Raw genomic sequence first — 27,969 nt, 5'->3', positions numbered from 1 at the left:
ACCAAACTATGGACATAATAATACTGCACTGCCTGATAATTAAAGTTAAATACAATTAAAACAATAGTGTCCTTTTAAAATAAAGCATGAAATAGAGGTAAACATTTCAATATACACCTAAAACTCAAAAAACGATCCTAGCTGAGTTTCACAGAGCAGTGTGTGAGAAGTTACATTTGTAGCTTTGGGGCTCGATTTATCAATCCCTTTTCTCCACTTTGACTGCAGGTTTGCACAACAGAACCTGCAGTCAGGATTTATCAAGCAGCTGCCATCATCTCTTCCAACGGGGGAGATTGACAGTACCTGCCAGGGTGTGATTGCATGGGCAGGGGGTAGGGTTGCATGCGAGCGCAAAGGAGAGCTTGCATGCAATGGTAAATGCGGGCAGCGGATTGCTGCCCGCCATAAGAGAAGTTGGGCAGACGGGTGAATATGTACGCCTCGGTGTCTGATAAATTGAGCCCTTAGGGGTTGATTTATCAAAGGCTTTCGCCAGCCTTTGAGCCCCTACGGCTGCAGGTTCTCACAAGAGAACCTGCTTGCCGTATTTCACAAGCATCGCTCATCTAAGGTGGCAAAATTCAATCTCTGTGGTCTAGTCCGACAGGGGAGATTGACATCTTCTGCGCGCGCATGATTGACTGTGCTGCGCGGGTAGGTGGCAGGATTGCTCGTGTGCAATGGTAATTTCCTCCGGGGAAATTCACCCCGCCAGAGGCGAGCTGCGGCGGACAGGGGCACGTATATGCACCCCTGTCCTCAGCTTGATAAATCTAGCCCTTGCTGTTTGTCTTAGCTAATTTATTACCATGATAATCACCCAGTGCAGAGGGAAGAAGAGTTACCGGTGTTGTATCAAATTTTTCTACCTATCTACGCTAAGTCACATCCTATGTTTGTTTAAAAGAGTTAATCCATTGAAAATATTTAAGACTTATGATTTGATTGAGTTAATGAGATGCAAAGAGTTTTCAGTCGTGCGCACATAGAAAACTTCCTCCGTGAAATTTTTCTTCTCAAGTAATATGCATGTGCTACTAGAAAGATCTCACAGACCACAAACACTGTCAGATTTTCCTACTACTTGAATACGCATGCGCTCCTGACGTCACAGCACTCGTGAGGAAAGCTGGAGTAATTTCCATAACCCCTATTAAATTTTCCTACCTTTCCATAGATGTTTTCAGGTCATCTGTTGAATGGGATGACGTAGTTTGCGTATGCACAGTAGGAACATTTTGATAGGAAAGTTTGATGGGACCGCAGAGGCAGACACGGCTGTGTGATTTTAGCCTAATTTAGTTTTTGTGTCCTGTCCTTTTTTAGTTGTTTTTTTTTTTTTTTTTTTTTTTTTACTTTACAAAAAACTGAGTCATTGTATACCTCCATTAAAGGAAAACCTGATATTTCTGGAGGTGTGCATGCAAAACCAGTAAGTCTAGTTTCACTTTGGTGCTACACAGAAAGCTGACCTCATTGAGTATCACAACTGCAAGCTTTGTTCTTAAAATGCATACAATATGACTTTTCTGATACCTGTTATGAGATATACCAGAGATCTAAAGTATACTAAATCATGTAAATGCAGTCTAGAGTTTTATAGGCTTTTGAAACACTTGTATTATGTAATCTTTAATAATATATGTGCAAGATAAGCATTATAGGAAATACCATGAATTTATAATGTTATTGGAATGAGTATTGTATATATGTCCTATCCATTCTCTCTGAGGGCCATGGGATCACTATCTTTGGGGCTTGAGATGGAAATGGGTTCTCAGAATTGGTTTTAAACCCTACAAATGATTTGTTATTTAAACCATGAACCTTGTCTATAGAAGTCATGTACATTATACCTTCTGCTACCTGAGCTGCTTATGCTTAGAGAGACATGAGACCAAAACATTTTTTCATGTTTCAGAAAGAGCATACAATTATAACCCTTTAAGTGTAGATGACGTGATCGTCATCCATACTGTCTTTAGTGCGGATGACGACTATGTGTTGTCAACTAGGGGGAGGAGGGGTTGACTTGTTAAAAAGATGAGTGGGATAAAAAAGCAATTGAAGTATGAGACATAAACGGATGACCTAATGTGTCCCTGTCATTAGTCCTATATATTGAAGAATTGGCTTGTCATTAAGCTATAAATTATTCAAATAAATGAATAACTATAGTACTATTTTGGTTTAGTGCTATTTGTGTGACCCATATCCTCTAACTCATAAAAGCAGCATTTGATCTATTGCTAGCTAATATCATAGTTTAAAATGAATGTAAACTTTATTGAATTAAAGCCCAGGATCAAAAATTCATCTTAAAAACGGGTGCACTTTAATTCATTAAAGTTTACAAAGACACTTATTTTTTTTTTAAATATTTTCCTTTGCTTTATGGTAAACATAACACCAATCCTCTGCCATCATCTCCTGCTTTCTTTAGCAGATCGATGATGAATCCGGCTTCCTCCAATAGTTGCTTGCCCCACAAGCTGGATGCCAAAGGGGGCACGCAACGATTGGAGGAAGCCAGATTCGTCATCCATATGATAAAGAAAGCAGGAGATGCGGGCTGAGGATCTGCGTTATGTTTACCATAATGCAAAGGTAAGAGTGCCCCTGTTAAGATTTTTTGATCCTTGTCTTTAAATCGTTAAAGTTTACAATTACTTTAACAGGCAACCAGCCCTTTCCTATCATCAACATTATAGCAAACATGTAGAGACATTAATGGTGAAGGTTAAATTGCAGGATATTAGAGTTCCTGTTTACAAGAAAGAGACCTTGATTGTCATCCCATCTATTAGAAGGCAATTCATAAGGTATTTGTGTTTATTTTTTGCAAATGCTTGTTCCTGTGCTTGATTTAAACCAACTTTTACTTATCGAGCAACATAAATATGGAGGCTGGTCTTTGTCCACCAAAAAAGAGTCCTTATGAGTATTAATACACCAGTATCAATGTGCATGAATGAACATATATTTCCTGCTAATTCATAGAGTTTTTACTCCAAATGTATTTTGTATATTTTAAGTGTCGCTTTCTCCCGTGTGTAAGAAAAACTACAATGCCTTGTACACAAGTGTGTTGCGGCTCAAGATAAAATTATAATTTACCTTCACAGTATTATTTTCTTGTGATTCCATTTTAACATTGGCATCACAAGTCTCAGTAAAAAATGTCTGTAAATAAAACAATTAGTATGTAGTATTACGTAGCCCTGATTTATTTATTTATTTTCTTTGGATTTTTTTCTTTCTTGACACGGTGAGTCCACGGATCATCCATTACTTTTGGGAATATCACTCCTGGCCAGGAGGAGGCAAAGAGCACCACAGCAAAGCTGTTAAGTATCACTTCCCTTCCCACAACCCCCAGTCATTCTCTTTGCCTTCAGTGCAAGGAGGAGGTGAATTTATAGGTGTCTGAATAAGATTCTTCTATCAAGATTTTTTTATTTTGAAGCCAGAGCAGGCTTGGTTTGATGTTCCATCACAAGCAGGGTTTAGCTGTACTCCACGTTGGTCTCTTCAGTAGGGCTGCGGTAGCTTTTAATCAGTCAGGACTTGTGGGGTGGGCCTCACTGCGTTTTCCTAACAAGTTGCTGCCCTCAATCAGAATGCCAGGTAAGGGTTACTCTGTCCTTCTATCCTAGGTTTTTGTGAGGAGTGGCTTCCTCTCATACCAGGTGAGATGTTCTTCTGTCGGACAGCAGAGATGCAGGTAAGTGTTGTGTGTGAAAAATCCTGGCACTTTGTTTCTGCTGCATTATTATGGGGCTTAGTTATCCTGATTACAGGATACATGAGACAGGTTACTGGGTACTGCTGGTGGCCAGGACGTTATGTCCTTTGAGTGAGAATGATGATTTATCGTTTTTGGCTATAAATGCTTACATTTTATTGTTGGTGGCTCTGTTTCCGTCTACTCTGGTGAACAGTCGTTTTGTTTAGAGGGGACTTGTTTTTATTTTTGGGCTGCCATTCCTTTACTTTTGTATCGGAACCAACTCTGACGTCACGAGGGGCAGAGCTCCTCCTCTAGTCGCAAAGCGCTCTTTTACTTTGCACTCTTCTCCCGTGCATATCGGCTTGGAGTTTTGTTCACGCAGCAGCGAACAGCATGTGCTTCTTCGCCCTGCGCCAGACAGGATCAGGTAGGCACCTCAGCTTAAAAGTGCTGAGGTGTATAGGAGCCTGATAGTTTAATTTGTTTGGCCATAGAGGGATAGGGTTTCTGTGAATACGTTGCTAGAATTAACAGGAAGCCTTAAGTAAGAGAGACTCTGAAACCAACGTTCTGTTGCTTGGGGGATAACGTTTCAAGTTAGAGACGGTACAAATGATTTTTTTTTTGGGGTTATTACAATATTCATGCAAGATGGACTTCGAGTCTATGCTGGATATGGAGTGCAAACTCTGTTTGAATGCCCATGTTGAACCTCCTTTGCCTTTTTGATGTTTAAAGACAGACTATTTGCTTCGGAGCCACCATTCTCTCATGGGGATACTGTTCAGGCAATGCCACAGTCTCCTCAAGTGCCCCAAATCTCATTGCCACCTCAGGCAGTGCCCTGTGGTTCCTCTCCACTTGATGAAGTGTTTTTGAAGGCAGAAATTGCTGCCCAGGTGTCCTCAGCTGTATCTGAGGCGTTAGCGTCCATTCCCTTACTGCAGGGGAAAGGTAAGAGGAAATGTAAAGACACAGAAGGTAGGGTGACTGATTCGGTTCAGGCTAACCAGAGATCGGAAGAGGAAGATACTTTGGTAGCCTCTGAGGGTGAAGTCTCAGATTTGGACAGTGTAATTACCTCTTCTGATACTGAAGTGGTTTTCTTCAGATTCAAGCTTGAGCACCTCCGTGTTTTGCTAAAGGAGGTTTTAGCTACTTTGGACGACTCAGATACGCCTATCGTCGTCAACCCTAAAAAAAACCATTAAATTAAATAGGTACTTTGATGTTCCCTCTCCTGGGGAGGTTTTTTCAGTGCCAGACCGTGCTATGGAGATTATTACCAGGGAATGGGAGAGACCAGGAATTCCCTTTTCTCCCTCTCCTGTTTTTAGGAAAATGTTCCCAGTGGCCGACTCCATCAAAGAGTGGTGGCAGACGGTCCCAAAGGTGAAAGGGGCGATTTCCACTTTGGCCAAGAGAGCTACTATTTCTTTTGAGGATAGCTGCTCTTTCAGGGATCCTATGGATAAAAAACTGGAGGTCTTTCTAAATTAGATGTATATTCATCAGGGGTTACAATGGCAACCGGCGGTGTGTATTGCTACAGTAACCAGTGCGGCTGCTTATTAGTTTGATGCCTTGTCTGAATCCCTGCAAGCCGAAACTCCTTGGAAGAGATTCAGGATAGGATAAAGGCTCTGAAGTTAGCTAATTCCTTCATCACTGACACTTCTTTGCAGGTCATTAAGTTGCGACCCAAAATATCTGGCTTTGCTATCTTGGCGCGTAGAGTACTATGGCTTAAATATTGGTCTGCTGATGTTTCTTCTATATCTAAGCTTTTGGCAATCCCTTGCAAGAGAAAGACCTGTTTTTTGTGAACATTACAATTTTTCAGCAAGGTTACCCTGACTTCATTCCCAGTAATTTTCCGCTTCTGGTAGAGGTACCCCCTGAAGGAGGTTAAAGACTGTAGAGCCACAAGAGGACCAGAGGTTGCTACCTGCTGATTTGTATGGAGTAGAAATACTCTCTTTTATAAGGCATTTTATCTCTTGTAAGTGCAATAGATTGTGTGCACCATTAAAGCTTGAAATATCTTTACTTTGAATCTGGGATACGCTTTGTGTTATCTTTCCAGTCACTCCACTAGGGCGGTGTCTTCTTCTTGGCCCTTGAAGAACGAGGCCTCTGTAGAACAGATTCGTAAATTCTATAAATTTGATACTTTTGTCTCGGCGGAGGCTTGTTTTGGGAGAAAGGTTCTGCAAGCAGTGGTGCCTTCTGTTTAGGTTACCTGTTATGCCCTCCCGTATCATCTGTGTCCTCCAGCTTGGGTATTGATTCCCAACAGTAATTGATGATCCGTGGACTCACTGTGTCTTAAAGGGCCACTGTAAGTAAATATTTTCTATGCCTGTTACTAACTAACTACCCCAAATACGCTTTTTATCAATAGCATTTCATTAACATATCTCTACCGTATATCAGAAATCTTGTCTGCAAATTTAATTGTTTTCCAAACCCACTCCGTGGGTATCCTTTGCTCTGTACCAATCAGTTTACAATACCTAGGTTTCAAAATGGCGCTTTAAACACAAAGTTATTGGTTTAAGTATTTTGAACATGCAGTGCTGAAAATAGTGGGCAGGATAACGTGACATCATCGGCGAATAAAAGATATAACTTTTAGAACGTTATGAAACTTCGTTTTGGAGAAAATATAGGTCAGTAGGTTTTAATTAATGTTTATTAACTTTAATATGTTAGTTGTTTAGCTTAAAAATTATAACAGAAAGTAATCCTTTAAGAAAGAAAACAAAATGCATGCTTACCTGATGATAAATGTATCCACGGCCCTCCCTGTTTTCAGACAGTGTTTTTTTTTTATATAAACCTCCAGCACTTCTGCACCTTATTTCCTTTCTCTCCTTTTCCTTCGGTCGAATGACTGGGGATTGTGGGAAGGGAAGCGATACTGTGGTGCTCTTTGCCTCCTCCTGCTGGCCAGGAGTGATATTCCTAACAGTAATTGATTATCCGTGGACTCACCGTGTCAAGAAAGAAATACGTTTATCAGGTAAGCATAGATTTTTTTTAAAGCTGTACCAGCACTTATGAGCCTACCTAGGTATATATTGCATATACAAAGAGAACCAAACAAATTAGATTAAATTGGAAAGCTGTTTAAAATTGCATGCCCTGTCTGCATCATGAAATTTTTTTTTTTTTTGAGTTTCATGTCCTTTTAAGTACTGTCCAGTGCTTCAACCAGCCTTGTTTTTACACAATAAAACCTGAAATTCACCTACACAGTATAGCTTTAAACATACTTGTGTGCCCTTATTTTCATATCGAGGCCATTTTTTGTGTTAGTGGCAGCTGAGCCCATTGATGATATACAACTGTTATGGCCTTTGACCTTCCCACTCATGTCAATATATGTTGTGTTTTTGCTTTGTTTTTCTCCTATAAAACCAGTAATTCCTCCTATGTCAAGATATGAAAAGGTAAAAATGTAAATACCAATTATTTAAAAGCAAAAAATTTTTTTTTTCTTTCTTGGAAACTTAAAGGGACAGTCAAAAATAAGCTATATTGGTGGAGAGTGGGGAAAATATGTTTAGCAAAGAAGCATCCATAAAAAGGGGTGACTTTCTGGCACATTGCAAATAAATTCAAGACAGGGATAAACAAAGACAGAAGGATAAGATAGTGCTGCTCTTTAAAGAGCGTGGCATATGGTAGAATAATATATTGATGACTATATATTATTTTGTGAGAATACATTGGTTCATCTATAAAAAGGAGGCTTGGGGATAGGTTTATAAACCCCTAACAGGACAGATTTTCAGGATTACCTTGGGTAAAAGCAGGTTAATAATCTGGCCTGTAATAATCTAAACCTGTCTTCAAGCCTCCCTGAGGACAGGTTTGAAACCCCCTGATTTATAAGGATGTTCATGTTTTCTTTTGGCAATGACAACTCTTATTAGTTTTAATCTCACTATACACAAGAACTGCATTATGTCCTACACATTAACCCCTTAATCACCAGCGCTGTACAGGGCATACAGCACTGGTCATGTAGCCCTTAAGGACCCTATGTCCTGGGCTCTTTCTGCTGCAATCTCGCTGACAGCGGCGAGTTTGAGCTATTTCTGCATGCTCCACCAGTGGTGCAGTGCAAAAAATAGTAGTGCAGGAGATTACCGATGCAGAGGGGGAGACTGGTGGGAGCTGTCAGCTGTAAGGGTAATCTCTACACTACAGCTAAACTTAACCTTAGAAGATAGCTGAATAACCCCTTCACTGCCCGGAATTTCAGAATTATTGTGCGCAGTGGCATTTTAGCGGCCTTTTAGTTACCAAAAACCAATGGCAAAGCCATGTATGTCTGCTATACCTGAACAAAGGGGATCCCAGAGAAGCTTTTACAACTAATTGTGTTATGACTGCATACAAAATAATTTCAGTGAAAACCCCAAAGTTTGTGATAAAGTTAACACATTTTTAATATGATCGCGTAATGCAGCGAAATTTACCAAAATGGGCCTAGATCAATATATAGTTTTGATAGGTAAATAAAAACGGCTCTATTTCTGTTTAAATGCAGTGATAGCAAAAATGCTCTGGTCTTTTGTGTAAGTTTTTCTCTGAAATTCCTGTTAAGAGGTTAAAAATAAACCTGTAAGAATAAATGTGTGTTAAATCAGATAACTTATTTTGCTTCTCTGTTCCTCAAAATTATAGGGACACCCTTTGCATGTTAATATATAGATACATTGGGTCTTGTATATCAGGAAATGTGTTTTACATGTTGATTGTAAAATATAGATCATTGTATGACATAGCTGGACATTTTTCCACAGAAAACCTCAAACTAATTACATTTCCACAGGAGCATGGGATTATGGGTAAGGGTATGCAAATGAGCAAGTAAATAGGGGAGGATACCCTCCTAGTGATTTTATTTAGTTACCTTAAACCAATAATTTTGTACCACAAATGTACTGACAGGGTACATTTATGCAGTGCAGATTTTGTTCTGATTTATTTAGAATTTAAATATTTGAAATGTCCATGGGATTGGAGACTAATTATTGGTGCAGCTTTTAATTTGTCAGGGGTGTCAAACACATTATTGCTGAATGTATCTGTTTATTGAAAGGACAAGGGTAATCCATATATTTAGTATATTTGTGCCTATGAAGACCAGTATCTTTGTAAACCAGAAATTGAAACTGCGTTTTTTATTACTAATTCTTATTAGCTTCCTGCTCTTATTAACAGACAAACAAAAGCTTCTGTAAGACTTATAAGAAAAATAGGTTAATTAAGAGATACACATTCTTGGAATTATACAAGGTTATAACAGTGAAGGGCATAGCTTCATAGCCCTCCTTATAATGTAGCAACCAAGAATGTTCTATTAATTACATCAACAGAATTCCATCTCTTTTATTTAGAACGTACACAGCTATTTCAGTGACAGCAGGAGCTTTACATTCTTCCTTGCCAGTGAGGCCCCAGATAGCTTCACAAAGCTCAAGTATTGATGGTTTTGGATTTTTTTTATTCATGATAATATAGTGTGTGTGTGTATGTATGTGTGTATGTATATGTATGTATGTATATATGTATGTATGTATGTATGTGTGTGTGTGTATGTATATATGTGTGTGTGTGTGTGTATGTATATATGTGTGTGTGTGTGTGTGTGTATGTATGTATGTATGTATGTGTGTGTATGTATATATGTATGTATGTATGTATGTATCTATGTATATATGTATGTGTGTGTGTGTGTATGTATATATGTATGTATGTATGTGTGTGTGTGTGTATGTATATATGTGTGTGTGTATGTATGTGTGTATGTATATATGTATATATGTATGTATGTGTGTGTGTGTGTATGTATATATGTATGTATGTGTGTATATGTATGTATGTATGTATATATGTATGTATGTGTGTGTATGTATGTGTATGTATGTATATATATATATACATACATACACACACACACACACACACACACACACACACACACACACACACACACATACATACATACATACATACATACATACATACATACAATGAGAGCAAATAGGATTCGCACACACTTCCAAATAGGAAATCAATTTCTTTGTATTGATAATGTCCGGTGCAATACCTTCTAGGATCACCCTTCAGATCCCCAGGAAATAATATATAGAGAATGAAGGTAGCACTCGATTTCAAAGGCAGAACCTTTTATTAGAGCAACGTTTCGGGGCTCCTGCCCCTTTCTCAAGCTTATATAATATATGTATGTATGTCCATCCAAAAAGATCCATCTTCAAGGTCTACTTACTTGATTCCACCTAAGTCTGTATAAGGCAAGTGCCACATATGTGTACATCATATGTGTAATACCACAGGTGATTATCCTAACTTGTTTCTTTCTGCCACTTTAAGCAAGGTGGAAGCCTCCTTCTGTGTGTCTCATACACTTTCCGTATCCTAGTCTTGAAAAAAGTGGCTGAGCAGAGGCAGGAGGAGAGAGTGAAGTAGTGTATGAGACATACACAAGGAGACTTATAACTAGCTTAAAGGTCTTTCTTTCATGATTTGGATACAACATACAATTGTTAACAACTTTCAAATGTACTTCTATTATCAAAGTTGCTTCATTCTCTTGTTATCTTTTGCTGAAGGAGCAGCATTGCACTTCTGGCTGCTTGCTGAACACATCTAGCTAGCCAATCACAGGAGACAAATGTGTACAGGCACCAATTGGCAGTTAGTACCCACTAGTAAAGGATATGTGCATATTCTTTTTCAAAAAGGGATACTAAGAGAACGAAGAACATTTGAAAATAGAAATGAATTTAAAAGTATCTTAATTAAATTGACATGTTCTATCTGAATCATGCAAGTTTAATTTTGACTTTCCTATCCCTTTAGTAGCAGGAAGAAATGAGTTGGAGGGACAGTCTACAATATAATTTTTATTGTTTTAAAAGATAGATATTCCCTTTATTACCCATTCCCCAGTTTTTCACAACCAACACAGTTACATTAAAGTGAAGGTAAAGTTTTGTTAAGCAGCAATGGTATTTAGTATCCTTTTAATAACTACAATCCAGTCGCTAGGTTTGTTTTTTTTACAAATATTTAGTTATTTAGGTATTTTTCTAACAATAGTTTTGTTACCGTTCCGTGCAGATTCTCCTCCCATCCTCAATTTCCGGGTTTATGATACTGTGACGTATAGAGCGGTCCCACCCGCTCTATACATGTCTACTACGCTCGTGCACATCGAGCATTGAATAACAGCGCATGCGCATAATTTTTTCTAAACGATATTTGCGCATGCATTATTCCCGGTTGTCGCTCTCTACTGCGCATGCGAAAATGTTTCAGATTTGTTGCCGTCTGAGTTCCTCGGCAGCTCCTACTAGGACTACAACCTAAAGTTTATACTGTGCATTCGCAAAACGAGGACGCGCGCTTGGACAATGAGAAGTAGAAAATGTTACGCATGCGCATATAGACCCATCTGTTGATGACGAAATTTGACGGCCGCCTAACGGCCAAAGAATCAATTGGATGGCTCAAACACGTGATCGTTCTTTATAATAAAAAAAACATTGTACGGGTTGATTTTCGGAAAGCCGATTTGCATGACAATGAAATAAGATATCTCAGGTAATATATATTTTGGGGAATATTGATGAATGAAACTTATATTTATTTGCCTTGATATCTATAATTGTTTATAATAGAGCGTTTGACTTTACCTTCACTTTAATATACTTTTTACCTATGTGATTACCTTGTATCTAAGCATCTTCTGACAGCCCCCTGATCACATGACTTTGTATTTATTATCTATTGACTTGCAGTTAGTACTGTGCTAAATCTTAAATAACTTCTCGGGCGTGAACACATTGTTTCTCCAACATAGGTGTGTCCGGTCCACGGCGTCATCCTTACTTGTGGGATATTCTCCTCCCCAACAGGAAATGGCAAAGAGCCCAGCAAAGCTGGTCACATGATCCCTCCTAGGCTCCGCCTACCCCAGTCATTCTCTTTGCCGTTGTACAGGCAACATCTCCACGGAGATGGCTTAGAGTTTTTTAGTGTTTAACTGTAGTTTTTATTATTCAATCAAGAGTTTGTTATTTTGAAATAGTGCTGGTATGTACTATTTACTCAGAAACAGAAAAGAGATGAAGATTTCTGTTTGTATGAGGAAAATGATTTTAGCAACCGTAACTAAAATCCATGGCTGTTCCACACAGGACTGTTGAGAGCAATTAACTTCAGTTGGGGGAACAGTATGCAGTCTCTTGCTGCTTGAGGTATGACACATTCTAACAAGACGATGTAATGCTGGAAGCTGTCATTTTCCCTATGGGATCCGGTAAGCCATGTTTATTACGATCGTAAATAAGGGCTTCACAAGGGCTTATTAAGACTGTAGATTTTTTTTGGGCTAAATCGATTCATTATTAACACATATTTAGCCTTGAGGAATCATTTTATCTGGGTATTTTGATATAATAATATCGGCAGGCACTGTATTAGACACCTTATACCTTAGGGGCTTTCCCAAAGCATAAGCAGAGCCTCATTTTCGCGCCGGTGTGGCGCACTTGTTTTTGAGAGGCATGGCATGCAGTCGCATGTGAGAGGAGCTCTGACACTTAGAAAAGACTTTCTGAAGGCGTCATTTGGTATCGTATTCCCCTTTGGGCTTGGTTGGGTCTCAGCAAAGCAGATACCAGGGACTGTAAAGGGGTTAAAGTTTAAAACGGCTCCGGTTCCGTTATTTTAAGGGTTAAAGCTTCCAAATTTGGTGTGCAATACTTTTAAGGCTTTAAGACACTGTGGTGAAAATTTGGTGAATTTTGCACAATTCCTTCATGTTTTTTCGCAATTGCAGTAATAAAGTGTGTTCAGTTTAAAATTTAAAGTGACAGTAACGGTTTTATTTTAAAACGTTTTTGTACTTTGTTATCAAGTTTATGCCTGTTTAACATGTCTGAACTACCAGATAGACTGTGTTCTGTATGTGGGGAAGCCAGAATTCCTATTCATTTAAATAAATGTGATTTATGTGATAATGACAATGATGCCCAAGATGATTCCTCAAGTGAGGGGAGTAAGCATGGTACTGCATCATTCCCTCCTTCGTCTACACGAGTCTTGCCCACTCAGGAGGCCCCTAGTACATCTAGCGCGCCAATACTCCTTACTATGCAACAATTAACGGCTGTAATGGATAATTCTGTCAAAAACATTTTAGCCCAAATGAACACTTGTCAGCGTAAGCGCGGCTGCTCTGTTTTAGATACTGAAGAGCATGGCAACGCTGATACTAATATCTCTGAAGGGCCCCTAACCCAGTCTGATGGGGCCAGGGAAGTTTTGTCTGAGGGAGAAATTACTGATTCAGGGAACATTTCTCAACAGGCTGAACCTGATGTGATTGCATTTAAATTTAAGTTGGAACATCTCCGCATTCTGCTTAAGGAGGTATTATCCACTCTGGATGATTGTGACAAGTTGGTCATCCCAGAGAAACTATGTAAAATGGACAAGTTCCTAGAGGTGCCGGGGCTCCCAGAAGCTTTTCCTATACCCAAGCGGGTGGCGGACATTGTTAATAAAGAATGGGAAAGGCCCGGTATTCCTTTCGTCCCTCCCCCCATATTTAAAAAATTGTTTCCTTTGGTCGACCCTAGAAAGGACTTATGGCAGACAGTCCCCAAGGTCGAGGGGGCGGTTTCCACTTTAAACAAACGCACCACTATACCCATAGAGGATAGTTGTGCTTTCAAAGATCCTATGGATAAAAAATTAGAAGGTTTGCTTAAAAAGATGTTTGTTCAGCAGGGTTACCTTCTACAACCAATTGCATGCATTGTCCCTGTCGCTACAGCCGCATGTTTCTGGTTCGATGAGCTGATAAAGGCGGTCGATAGTGATTCTCCTCCTTATGAGGAGATTATGGACAGAATCAATGCTCTCAAATTGGCTAATTCTTTCACCCTAGACGCCACTTTGCAATTGGCTAGGTTAGCGGCTAAGAATTCTGGGTTTGCTATTGTGGCGCACAGAGCGCTTTGGTTGAAATCTTGGTCGGCTGATGCGTCTTCCAAGAACAAGCTACTTAACATTCCTTTCAAGGGGAAAACGCTGTTTGGCCCTGACTTGAAAGAGATTATCTCTGATATCACTGGGGGTAAGGGCCACGCCCTTCCTCAGGATCGGCCTTTCAAGGCAAAAAATAAACCTAATTTTCGTCCCTTTCGTAGAAACGGACCAGCCCGAGGTGCTACGTCCTCTAAGCAAGAGGGTAATACTTCTCAAGCCAAGCCAGCTTGGAGACCAATGCAAGGCTGGAACAAGGGAAAGCAGGCCAAGAAACCTGCCACTGCTACCAAGACTGCATGAAATGTTGGCCCCCGATCCGGGACCGGATCTGGTGGGGGGCAGACTCTCTCTCTTCGCTCAGGCTTGGGCAAGAGATGTTCTGGATCCTTGGGCGCTAGAAATAGTCTCCCAAGGTTATCTTCTGGAATTCAAGGGGCTTCCCCCAAGGGGGAGGTTCCACAGGTCTCAGTTGTCTTCAGACCACATAAAAAGACAGGCATTCTTACATTGTGTAGAAGACCTGTTAAAAATGGGAGTGATTCATCCTGTTCCATTAAGAGAACAAGGGATGGGGTTCTACTCCAATCTGTTCATAGTTCCCAAAAAAGAGGGAACGTTCAGACCAATCTTAGATCTCAAGATCTTAAACAAGTTTCTCAAGGTTCCATCGTTCAAGATGGAAACCATTCGAACTATTCTTCCTTCCATCCAGGAAGGTCAATTCATGACCACGGTGGATTTAAAGGATGCGTATCTACATATTCCTATCCACAAGGAACATCATCGGTTCCTAAGGTTCGCATTCCTGGACAAGCATTACCAGTTCGTGGCGCTTCCTTTCGGATTAGCCACTGCTCCAAGGATTTTCACAAAGGTACTAGGGTCCCTTCTAGCTGTGCTAAGACCAAGGGGCATTGCTGTAGTACCTTACTTGGACGACATTCTGATTCAAGCGTCGTCCCTTCCTCAAGCAAAGGCTCACACGGACATCGTCCTGGCCTTTCTCAGATCTCACGGATGGAAAGTGAACGTGGAAAAGAGTTCTCTATCTCCGTCAACAAGGGTTCCCTTCTTGGGAACAATAATAGACTCCTTAGAAATGAGGATATTTCTGACAGAGGCCAGAAAAACAAAGCTTCTAGACTCTTGTCGGATACTTCATTCCGTTCCTCTTCCTTCCATAGCTCAGTGCATGGAAGTGATCGGGTTGATGGTAGCGGCAATGGACATAGTTCCTTTTGCGCGCATTCATCTAAGACCATTACAACTGTGCATGCTCAGTCAGTGGAATGGGGATTATACAGACTTGTCTCCGAAGATACAAGTAAATCAGAGGTCCAGAGACTCACTCCGTTGGTGGCTGTCCCTGGACAACCTGTCACAAGGGATGACATTCCGCAGACCAGAGTGGGTCATTGTCACGACCGACGCCAGTCTGATGGGCTGGGGCGCGGTCTGGGGAGCCCTGAAAGCTCAGGGTCTTTGGTCTCGGGAAGAATCTCTTCTACCGATAAATATTCTGGAACTGAGAGCGATATTCAATACTCTCAAGGCTTGGCCTCAGCTAGCGAGGGCCAAGTTCATACGGTTTCAATCAGACAACATGACAACTGTTGCGTACATCAACCATCAGGGGGGAACAAGGAGTTCTCTAGCGATGGAAGAAGTGACCAAAATCATTCTATGGGCGGAGTCTCACTCCTGCCACCTGTCCGCTATCCACATCCCAGGAGTGGAAAATTGGGAAGCGGATTTTCTGAGTCGTCAGACATTGCATCCGGGGGAGTGGGAACTCCATCCGGAAATCTTTGCCCAAGTCACTCAGCTGTGGGGCATTCCAGACATGGATCTGATGGCCTCTCGTCAGAACTTCAAAGTTCCTTGCTACGGGTCCAGATCCAGGGATCCCAAGGCGGCTCTAGTGGATGCACTAGTAGCACCTTGGACCTTCAAACTAGCTTATGTGTTCCCGCCGTTTCCTCTCATCCCCAGGCTGGTAGCCAGGATCAATCAGGAGAGGGCGTCGGTGATCTTGATAGCTCCTGCGTGGCCACGCAGGACTTGGTATGCAGATCTGGTGAATATGTCATCGGCTCCACCTTGGAAGCTACCTTTGAGACGAGACCTTCTTGTTCAGGGTCCGTTCGAACATCCGAACCTGGTTTCACTCCAGCTGACTGCTTGGAGATTGAACGCTTGATCTTATCGAAGCGAGGGTTCTCAGATTCTGTTATCGATACTCTTGTTCAGGCCAGAAAGCCTGTAACTAGAAAAATTTACCACAAAATTTGGAAAAAATATATCTGTTGGTGTGAATCTAAAGGATTCCCTTGGGACAAGGTTAAGATTCCTAAGATTCTATCCTTCCTTCAAGAAGGATTGGAAAAAGGATTATCTGCAAGTTCCCTGAAGGGACAGATTTCTGCCTTGTCTGTGTTATTTCACAAAAAGCTGGCAGCTGTGCCAGATGTTCAAGCCTTTGTTCAGGCTCTGGTTAGAATTAAGCCTGTTTACAAACCTTTGACTCCTCCTTGGAGTCTCAATTTAGTTCTTTCAGTTCTTCAGGGGGTTCCGTTTGAACCCTTACATTCCGTTGATATTAAGTTATTATCTTGGAAAGTTTTGTTTTTAGTTGCAATCTCTTCTGCTAGAAGAGTTTCAGAATTATCTGCTCTGCAGTGTTCTCCTCCTTATCTGGTGTTCCATGCAGATAAGGTGGTTTTACGTACTAAACCTGGTTTTCTTCCAAAAGTTGTTTCTAACAAAAACATTAACCAGGAAATTATCGTACCTTCTCTGTGTCCGAAACCAGTTTCAAAGAAGGAACGTTTGTTGCACAATTTGGATGTTGTTCGCGCTCTAAAATTCTATTTAGATGCTACAAAGGATTTTAGACAAACATCTTCCTTGTTTGTTGTTTATTCTGGTAAAAGGAGAGGTCAAAAAGCAACTTCTACCTCTCTCTCTTCTTGGATTAAAAGCATCATCACATTGGCTTACGAGACTGCCGGACGGCAGCCTCCCGAAAGAATCACAGCTCATTCCACTAGGGCTGTGGCTTCCACATGGGCCTTCAAGAACGAGGCTTCTGTTGATCAGATATGTAGGGCAGCGACTTGGTCTTCACTGCACACTTTTACCAAATTTTACAAGTTTGATACTTTTGCTTCTTCTGAGGCTATTTTTGGGAGAAAGGTTTTGCAAGCCGTGGTGCCTTCCATTTAGGTGACCTGATTTGCTCCCTCCCTTCATCCGTGTCCTAAAGCTTTGGTATTGGTTCCCACAAGTAAGGATGACGCCGTGGACCGGACACACCTATGTTGGAGAAAACAGAATTTATGTTTACCTGATAAATTACTTTCTCCAACGGTGTGTCCGGTCCACGGCCCGCCCTGGTTTTTTTAATCAGGTCTGATAATTTATTTTCTTTAACTACAGTCACCACGGTATCATATGGTTTCTCCTATGCAAATATTCCTCCTTAACGTCGGTCGAATGACTGGGGTAGGCGGAGCCTAGGAGGGATCATGTGACCAGCTTTGCTGGGCTCTTTGCCATTTCCTGTTGGGGAGGAGAATATCCCACAAGTAAGGATGACGCCGTGGACCGGACACACCGTTGGAGAAAGTAATTTATCAGGTAAACATAAATTCTGTTTTTCTATATGGCCCACATGAACTAGCAGTATCCTGTTGTGAAAAGCAAATATAAAACATATGATTAAGAAGCTGCCAATAGAGCCTTTGAAACAGGCAGAAATTTAGACATTTAAACGTTATAAAGTATATTAATATAACAATGTTGGTTGTGCAAAGCTGGGGAATGGGTAGTAAAGGTGTTATCTATCTTTTTAAACAAAAACAATTTTAAGGTAGACTGTCCCTTTTAATGTAAACATATGCAGCACTTGCCTCATACAGGTTGAGGTGAAATCAAGTATATCAGAGGTATCTTTTTGGATCCTTCCTGGATTACCAGGTTTAAAGGGACAGTCTACTCCCCATTTTTTATTTTTTTTAAAATAGATAATGCCTTTACTACCCATCCCCCAGCTTTGCATAAACCAACATTCTTATATTAATATACTTTATAACCTTCTAAATTTCTGTGTGTTTCTAAGGCCCTGCAGGCCGCCTTTGTCTCGTTTCTTTTTTTATAGCCTTTCACAGTGATACTGCTAGTTCACGTGTGCCATATAGATACCATTGTGCTCATTCCCATGGAGTTATTAATACGTCCACACTGGCTAAAATGCAAGTCTGTAAAAAGCATTGAGATAAAGAGGCAGCCTGCAGAGGTAAAAATGTATATGAATAAAACTGTTGGTTGTCCAAACCGGGGAGTGGTTAATAAAGGGATTATCTTTAAAAGCAATACAGACAGCCAGGGCTCGACAAACCCAGGAGCCAGGGAGCCACTGGCTCCCAAAATGTTTCTCCTGGCTGCTAACTTTTAGGTTATTGTCCATATATCAATAAAGAAATATCACTGTGGCTCTTAAATATTTCTACTGGCTCTTAAATTTTAAACAGATTTGTCGACCCCTGCAGACAGCACTATCTACCTTTTTATAACTTGTTTTGCTATCTATTTTGGTGCATAAGGGAGATACACTTAATAATAACAATAATAATTATTATTATTATACACTGCATAATCACTGGATTCTATGGAGGTTATGATTTTGGGTAACACTGTATGAAGAACTTTATAAAAAATCTGTAAAAAGGCTTATATGTATACTTAATTTAGTGTGCTCTATATGATGATAAAGAAGAATAAAAAAATATTATTCATCTCTATCCTTCTATAGGAAATGTAGATTTATTTTTATTTTTTAACATTTTTATTAAGGTAAGTCATTTTATGTACAAAAAAAGAAAAATCACAATGGTTATATATTACTTGCATATTGATGTAGTTAACAAATGTTAAATCATAATTGACCATAAAGTTCTATTACAAAAATGCAGTCCATTATTAGTATTTATATTCTGTACCTCATTTTTTAAATTTTTCGTTTTTTAATGCTAAACCTCAATATACCTTGTAGTGAACATTTATTTCACTTCTCAAAGAGATAACAATAAGCATAGATTTTAGGAGAACTATTTACCTAATTCTCTAAATTCATGAGGTTTAGATAAAACAAAAGGTTTAGATAAAGGATATCTTGATTGACAGTCAAAATTTCAGATAATCATAAACTATTTAGGGGGTTCGTGTTTCAACCGGTACGTCATCCTGCTGGTTTTGCGAAAGAGGTCCTACACTCTTGGGGTGTGAGTCAATACAGAATAGGACTTCTTGAACCTTATGGGGTGAGGATCACTGGGTTTTCCCTTTTCTCTTGTAAGGTGTATCCAGTCCACGGATTCATCCATTACTTGTGGGATATTCTCCTTCCCAACAGGAAGCTGCAAGAGGACACCCACAGCAGAGCTGTCTATATAGCTCCTCCCCTAACTGCCACCTCCAGTCATTCTCTTGCAGCTCTTGACAAGAAAGGAAGTATCAAGAGATATGTGGTGAATTAGTGTAGTTTATCTTCAATCAAAAGTTTGTTATTTTTAAACGGTACCGGCGTTGTACTGTTTTTACCTCAGGCAGAAATTAGAAGAAGAGTTTTGCCTGAGGTTTTTGATGATCTTAGCAGGTTGTAACTAAGGTCCACTGCTGTTCTCACACATAACTGAAGAGTATGGGAAAACTTCAGCTGGGGAATGGCCTGCAGTATTAACTGCTCTGAGGTATGTTCAGTATATTTTTTTCTAGAGAGATAAGTTCTAGAAAATGCTGACAGTGCCTGATATATTTAAGGTAAGCCTGATTACAGTGATTTAAACGACTGGGATCATGCTTGCAGTAAAGGGTAATATTCATGTTACTTGCTCTTATTACTTAGTGTGTAAAACGTTTGCATGATATATAAAAAACGTTTTTTACTGAGGGTGATAAATCTTTATTTGGGGCCTAGTTTTCCACATGGCTGACTAGAGTAGTTATTATGGCCTTTTCACTTTGAGTGCATGGTGGGAGGGGCCTATTTTCACGCTCTGATTGCGCAGTAGTTTTTACAGTCTGAGACATCCAGCTTCCCTGAAGGAGTCCCCTGACATATAGGACCTCTGTAAAGGGTTTTTGTGCCTACAAAAGTCATTTTATGGGCAGGTAGGAGCCACAGTAGAGCTGTGGCAGTTTGCTTGTGACTGTTTATAACGGTTTTACCGTTTTTCTTCTTCGTTTTTGAGCCTGAGGGGTTAATCATCCATTTGCAAGTGGGTGCATTGCTATTTCAGTCTATTATACACACTGTAAAAATTTAGTAGAGTCTACTGCTTTTTTTCACTGTTTTGCAGTTTGTGTTTGTTTTTTTCCCTTAAAGGCACAGTACCGTTTTTTATATTCTGCTTTTTCACATTTATTAAAGTGTTTTCCAAGCTTGCTGGTCTCATTACTTGTCTGTTAAACATGTCTGACATAGAGGAAACTCCTTGTTCATTATGTTTAGAAGCCATTGTGGAACCCCCTTTTAGAATGTGTACCAAATGCACTGATCCTACTATAAATTTTAAAGACCATATTCTGGCTTTAAAAGATTTATCACCAGAGGAAATTGACAAGGGGGAAGTTATGCCGACTAACTCTCCCCACGTGTCAGAACCTATAACTCCCGCTCAGGGGACGCCAAGTACATTGAGCGCGCCCATTGCGTATACTTTACAAGACATGGCGGCAGTTATGAATCATACCCTTACAGAGGTATTGTCCAAACTGCCAGGGTTACAAGGAAAGCAAGACAGCTCTGGGGCTAGAACAAATACAGAGCTCTCTGACACTTTAGTAGCTATGTCCAATATACCCTCACAATGTGCAGAAGCCGAAGCAGGAGAGCTTCTATCTGTGGGTGATTTTTCTGATTCAGGGAAGACACTTCAACCTGATTCTGATATGTCTACATTTAAATTTAAGCTTGAACACCTCCGCGTGTTGCTCAGGGAGGTTTTAGCAACTCTGGATGACTGTGACGTCATTGTAGTCTCAGAGAAATTGTGTAAATTGGATAAGTACTATGCAGTGCCTGTTTACACTGATGGTTTTTCCAATCCCTAAGAGGTTTTCAGAAATTATTACTAAGGAATGGGATAGACCAGGTGTACCGTTCTCTCCCCCTCCTGTTTTTAAAAAGATGTTTCCTATAGATGCCGCTACACGGGACTTGTGGCAAACGGTCCCTAAGGTGGAGGGAGCAGTCTCTACCCTAGCGAAGCGTACAACTATCTCTGTCGAGGACAGTTGTGCTTTTCTAGATCCAATGGACAAAATTACCTTAAGAAAATTTTTATTCAACAAGGTTTTATTCTCCAGCCCCTTGCATGCATTGCCCCAGTCACTGCTGCTGCAGCTTTCTGGTTTGAGTCTCTAGAAGAGGCTCTACAGGTAGAAACCCCTTTTGGCTGATATCCTTGACAAGCTTAAAGCTCTTAAGCTAGCCAATTCATTTGTTTCTGACGCCGTTGTTAATTTAACCAAGCTAACGGCTAAAAACTCAGGTTTTGCCATTCAGGCGCGTAGGGCGCTATGGCTCAAATCCTGGTCAGCTGATGTTACTTCAAAGTCTAAGCTTCTCAACATTCCCTTCAAGGGGCAGACCCTATTCGGGCCTGGACTGAAGGAGATCATTTCTGATATTACTGGAGGAAAAGGTCACGTCCTTCCTCAGGATAGGTCCAACAAATTAAGGACCAAACAGACTAATTTTCGTTCTTTTCGAAACTTCAAGAGTGGCGCAGCTTCAACTTCCTCTGATACAAAACAAGAGGGAAATTTTGCCCAGTCCAAGCCGGTCTGGAGACCTAACCAGGCTTGGAACAAATGAAAGCAGGCAAAAAAAACCTGCTGCTGCCTCTAAAACAGCATGAAGGATCAGCCCCCGATCCGGAAACGGATCTAGTAGGGGGCAGACTTTCTCTCTTCTCCCAGGCTTGGGCAAGAGATGTCCAGGATCCCTGGGCGTTAGAAATTGTGTCCCAGGGATACCTTCTGGATTTCAAAGCTTCTTCCCCAAAAGGGAGATTTCATCTCTCACAATTATCTGCAAACCAGATAAAGAGAGAGGCATTCTTACATTGTGTTCAACCTCCTGGTTATGGGAGTGATCCACCCAGTTCCAAAGGAGGAACAGGAGCAAGGCTTCTATTCAAATCTGTTTGTAGTTCCCAAGAAAGAGGAAACTTTCACACCAATCTTAGATCTCAAGATCCTAAACAAATTTCTCAGGGTCCCATCCTTCAAGATGGAGACTATTCGAACCATCCTACCTATGATCCAGGAGGGTCAATATATGACTACCATGGACTTAAAGGATGCTTATCTTCACATTCCGATATACAGAGATCATCGGTTTCTCAGGTTTGCCTTCCTAGACAGGCATTACCAGTTTGTGGCTTTTCCCTTTGGGTTAGCTACGGCACCAAGAATCTTTACGGGGTGGAAGGTGAACGAAGAAAAGAGTTCTCTATCCCCTCTCACAAGAGTTTCCTTCCTAGGAACTCTGATAGATTCTGTAGAAATTAAGATTTACCTGATAATGGTAGCGGCAATGGACATACTGCCGTTTGCCCGCCTACATCTCAGATGTGTGCTCAGTCAGTGGAATGGGGATTACACAGATTTGTCCCCTCTACTAAATCTGGATCAAGAGACCAGGGATTCTCTTCTCTGATGGCTATCTCGGGTCCATCTGTCCAAGGGTATGACCTTCCGCAGGCCAGATTGGACAATAGTAACGACAGATGCCAGCCTTCTGGGCTGGGGTGCAGTCTGAAACTCCCTGAAGGCTCAGGGCTCGTGGACTCAGGAGGAGGCACTCCTTCCGATAAACATTCTGGAACTAAGAGCGATATGCAATGCTCTTCAAGCTTGGCCTCAGCTTGCTGTGGTCAGGTTCTTCAGATTTCAGTTGGACAATATCACGACTGTAGCCTTCATCAACAAGGAGTTCCCTAGCAATGTTGGAGGTTTCAAAAATAATTCTATGGGCAGAGGTTCACTCTTGCCATCTATCAGCTATCCATATCCCAGGAGTAGAGAACTGGGAGGCGGATTTTCTAAGTCGGCACACTTTTCATCCGGGGGAGTGGGAACTCCATCCGGAGGTACTTGCACAGTTGATTCAACTTTGGAGCAAACCAGAACTGGATCTCATGGCGTCTCGTCAGAACGCCAAGCTTCCTTGTTAAGGATCCAGGTCCAGGGATCCCAAGGCAGCGCTGATAGATGCTCTAGCAGCGCATTGGTCCTTCAACCTGGCTTATGTGTTTCCACCGTTTCCTCTGCTCCCTCGTCTGATTGCCAAGATCAAGCAGGAGAGAGCTTTGGTGATTTTGATAGCACCTGCATGGCCACGCAGGACATGGTATGCAGATCGGGTGGACATGTTATCCCTTCCACCTTTAAAAATGAGGCTTCTGTTGAACAGATTTGTAAGGCGGCGACTTGGTCTTCGCTTCATACTTTTTCTGAATTCTACAAATTTGATACTTTTGCTTCTTCGGAGGCTATTTTTGGGAGAAAGGTCTTACAGGCAGTGGTGCCTTCCGTTTAAGCGCCTGCCTTGTCCCTCCCTTCATCCGTGTCCTATAGCTTTGGTATTGGTATCCCACAAGTAATGGATTAATCCATGGACTGGATACACCTTACAAGAGAAAACAAAATTTATGCTTACCTGATAAATTTATTTCTCTTGTGGTGTATCCAGTCCACGACCCGCGCTGTCATTTTAAGGCAGGTGTTTTTTAATTTTTAAACTACAGTCACCACTGCACCCTATAGTTTCTCCTGCTTGTTTTCGGCCGAATGACTGGGACGTGGCAGTTAGGGGAGGAGCTATATAGACAGCTCTGCTGTGGGTGATCCTCTTGCAGCTTCCTGTTGGGAAGGAGAATATCCCACAAGTAATGGATGAATCCGTGGACTGGATACACCACAAGAGAAATAAATTTATCAGGTAAGCATAAATTTTGTTTTTAGATTGGTCTCTCTCCAGTCTGCCGATACCATAATCTGTGATATTTGATTTATCAAATGTTTTATGGAGGCCCCTGTGATGCTACTTCCCGGGATTAAGTTGTCCCATTTTGTAGCTATATCTGTTAAATTTAGGTCACCCCTTTGTCCAGCTAAGAGATTATACCAGGTAGATATTGAATATATACCATTTTTGGCGAGTACTGGCGAGCCATCTAACTTCCCCCATGACCAGCTCCAGGAATAGACAGTGGTCTTACTGAATATATAGTGCCTTATTTGTAAATAGGTATAGAAGTCGCGATGTTAGAGTTTAAATTCCTGCTTTAACGTATCAAATGTTTTAACATTTTACAGATCCTTATCTATAAATTAATGCAGGAAGATCAAGCCCTTTCTATGCCAGTTACGAAATGATAAATCTTGTGTCTTTAGTCCCATTTTGGAATTCCGGGTTTCCTAAGACCGTCTGGTATTTGGGGATATTCAAGTTAATACCAAGCAGTTTTCCAATTTTTATCCAGGCCTGTATGACTACATATATAGTTTTAATTTGTTTAACCTGACTACCTTTATTCCTAAGTGGGCAATGGATAAGGGCTATGGTAAAAAAGGATGCAGTATATTTGACTCTAAGCTATTATTTGATATCCAATCAGCCACAATTCTGCCCAAAAAAACGAGATTATATCAGACGAGGGATATATGTGTATGTATGTGTGTGTGTATGTATATATATATATATATATATGTATATATATATATGTGTGTATGTATATATATATATATATATATATGTATATATATATATGTATATATATATATATATATATATATATATATATATATATATATATATATATATATATATATATATATATATATGAGAGCAAAACCTCCATATGTTCTGTGGAGATGCAATTTATTAATTGAAATTCTTGTCCTTTTATTCTGCCAAATGAAAACTCTAAGTGCTATATTAAGGCCTTTTAGATCTTTATTCTTGAGTAACACAGGAACATTCTGCAAAATGCATAAGATTTTTGGAAGGAGAATCATCTTAAATAAAGCAACTCGACCTGAAATTGAAATAGGAAGCTTTTGCCAGTTTTTCATATGTTCTTTAACCTGTTTAAGAACTGGTGGAATGTTGAGTGTACCAGTTTTGAGGTTGTGGGGAAATATTTATACCAAGGTATTTAAAAGAATTGGTAACAATCTTAAAAGGTAAATCTAAGGCAGGGTCGTTTTTTGTTTTTTAAGCCACATAAGTTTTGATTTTTTAGTATTAACTCTATAACCTGAAAAAGTTCTGAATTTGTGAATTAGGTTTTAATAGTTTTGGGATATTAACTATCGTATTGGAAATGTATACTAGAACACCATCAGCATAGAGTGCTATTTTCAATTCCAATCTCCCTATTTTAATGCCTTCGATCTCTCTTCTAATTTTCATGGCTAGTGGTTCTATTACAATGTCAAATAAGAGCGGAGAGAGAGGACAGCCCTGACGTGTGCCCCTTTGTAAGGTTATGCTAGAGGATTCTAGACCGTTGATAAGTAGCTTTGTAGAGGATCTATAGTACAAGTTTTCAATCAATTTCAGGAAATTTTCCCTAAACCCAAAGCATGAAAGTGTGTTTAGTAAGTGATCATAATGTACCAAGTCAAAGGCTTTTTCGGCATCTATTGCGATGATTGCGGCGTCAAGATAGGTTGAATTCCTGCCTTTTTCTGTATTTCTAAAATAATCGATGGTTAGAAAAAGTTCTCTGATTTTTAGCTGCTGAGTTGCACTTATTTAAAAAGCCTGTCTGATCTGTGTGTATGAGGAGTGCTATTGGCCTATACGACTCCTTTTTAGATGGATCTTTCCCTTGTTTAAGGATTAATGTGGAAATTAGATGCATTTCTTGGTTTACACTGGAAACGTTTTTTTTTTTTTGTTTTGCTAGCATCATTCTATATGTAACTTTGGCTTTAGTGGTGATATTCTAAGATTTTTATTTACTTTTAATATGTAGTTTTGCAAAATGGAACAACATGTACATAAAAAAAAAAAAAAAGGTTTATATACAAAAAATGTTTTTAATGAAAAATGTAGTCCCTACCCTTTATCAATCTTCAAACTTACAAATAAGAATGCTGTGTTAGCCCACCAGTGTGATACCTGGGTACAATGTGCTAGGACAAATGGCTACAGTGTACAGGCAGAGTTTGCTTTTGATAAAGCCAATTGTTAGTAATTTGCAAACTATCTTTGTAGCACAAGTTTTTTTTTGCCAGCCACTTCAGAGACCAGCATGATTGTCATTGCCTTATTTTGTCTCCTTTGTAGCCCATGGCTATCTGACTCATGTTGGAAGGAAGGGCTAGATTAAAACGCTTTAGTGATGCAAGATGGGTCACAGCGTCAGGTCAGGGCTTAACTTCAGTGACCATTCATCACATCTTGATTGATGGCCACACAGTTCCAAGGGGCATTTCCATCACCTCCCCCCTCCTGAGAGAGCAGATGGACAACAAAATAGCTGGGGCCTGATGCCACCCAGGACTTTCCTCCTGTTTTGCAATGTTTTCTTTTAATAGTCCTTTCCTGTAAGTTACCTTACAGTGCATTTCCTTATGACTGAGGCACCCCAAAACACAACTATATAGGCTTCCTTTATTTACCAACACTACACTAAGCCACAGGCCCACTCTTCATAACGGGATATGTGCAGTAAAGTCCTCAATTTTGAAAGGTCACAGGTCGGAATAACCATTTCTTTGAGTTTCATAAGGAAAATGGGCTTAATCTTCTAGTGATGGTGAGCTGTGAGGCGCAATCACATATAATCTAATGGGCCTTGTAACCTTCAACCTTTTTAAGGACTTCTTGCAGCTGGTTTTGCTCTTCATTGTTCCAGCACCTGGTACAACATTAAATATTCATTTTTAAAAATCCCTTATTTTTCAAAGATGATTTCAGATTAGAATTCATATAAATATCTACTTAAGATAGCTGTGCCTACATTTATAATTGCTTGGCTGAATCACAATCGTTTCTTGATTGCAAAACTTTCCCTCACTTTTCCATCTAGCAGTAGACCTGCAAGAAAACTATACACACAGAAGAAACACCTCGCACAACCCACTTGCTGATACTTTAAGCGCTGTTAAACATAGCAAAGAATACAACATTTAAGCTGTAGCTATTTAAATTCTTACTCAAAAGTACACTGCTGCTTAAAGGGACACCAACCCCTATTTTTTTCTTTCATGATTCAGATAGAGCATGGAATTTTAAGCAACGTTCTAATTTACTGCTATTAAGTTTTTGTTGTTCTCTTGGTACTTTTATTTGAAAAGCAGGAATGTAAGCTTATGATCCGACCAATTTTTTGGTTCAGCACCTGAGTAGCGCTTGGTTAGCTACCAATCAGCAAGCGCTACCCAGGTGCTTAACAAAAAATGGGCTGGCTCCTAAGCTTATACATTACTGCTTTTCAAATAAAGGTACCAAGAGAACAAAGATTGATTATAGGAGTAAATTAGAAAGTTGCTTAAAATCGCATGCTCTGTTTGAATCGTGAAAGAAAAAAAAATGGTTTTAGTATCCCTTTAAAATCCGGTATAATGCTAAAAACATCTTGTTGCATTTTGTAATATATTCTATACAATGTAATGAATCATACATTGTTATAAATATTGCAGCTACAAAATAATGTGTTCTATGCAGTGTTAAATTATATATACACACAGTATTTGTCATGCCTTGTTATGCAGAAGTATAGTGAGCACCCCTCAGCAGGATGCAGAAGAAATTCAGGGGAGTTTTATTTTTTATGAATTCTGCATTCAGTGTGGTTGAGTTTGTTACAATGAACAGGCCTGAAGTGAACTGTATAGCTTGTGCCAAAAAAGCACTGGTGAATAGGCAGCACAACATGAAGCTGTGGTGTTCAGCACATGTGAATAGAGAGCTGTGTGTGTAATAACCAGGGATATGAATTCTGCGCTCTAATATTTTCTATAGGATGTTTTTAAAGGGCCATTATTACTGTAGAATTACATAAGCAACAGACAATGCAATAACATTTATTTAAACACACAGTACAATTTTTCTG

The 27,969-nt window shown here is 40.0% G+C and overlaps 1 protein-coding gene across 1 annotated transcript in view; it reads left to right on the top strand.

Annotated features, from left to right (window-relative positions):
- Window positions 1-27,969, top strand: part of TRIM71 (tripartite motif containing 71) — a 170,940-nt gene that overhangs the window by 85,830 nt on the left and 57,141 nt on the right. The window lies entirely within an intron of this gene.

Source organism: Bombina bombina, chromosome 5 (assembly GCF_027579735.1).
Source record: "Bombina bombina isolate aBomBom1 chromosome 5, aBomBom1.pri, whole genome shotgun sequence".
Taxonomy (NCBI): Eukaryota; Metazoa; Chordata; class Amphibia; order Anura; family Bombinatoridae; genus Bombina; species Bombina bombina.
This window is presented reverse-complemented; position numbering and strand designations above follow the sequence as displayed.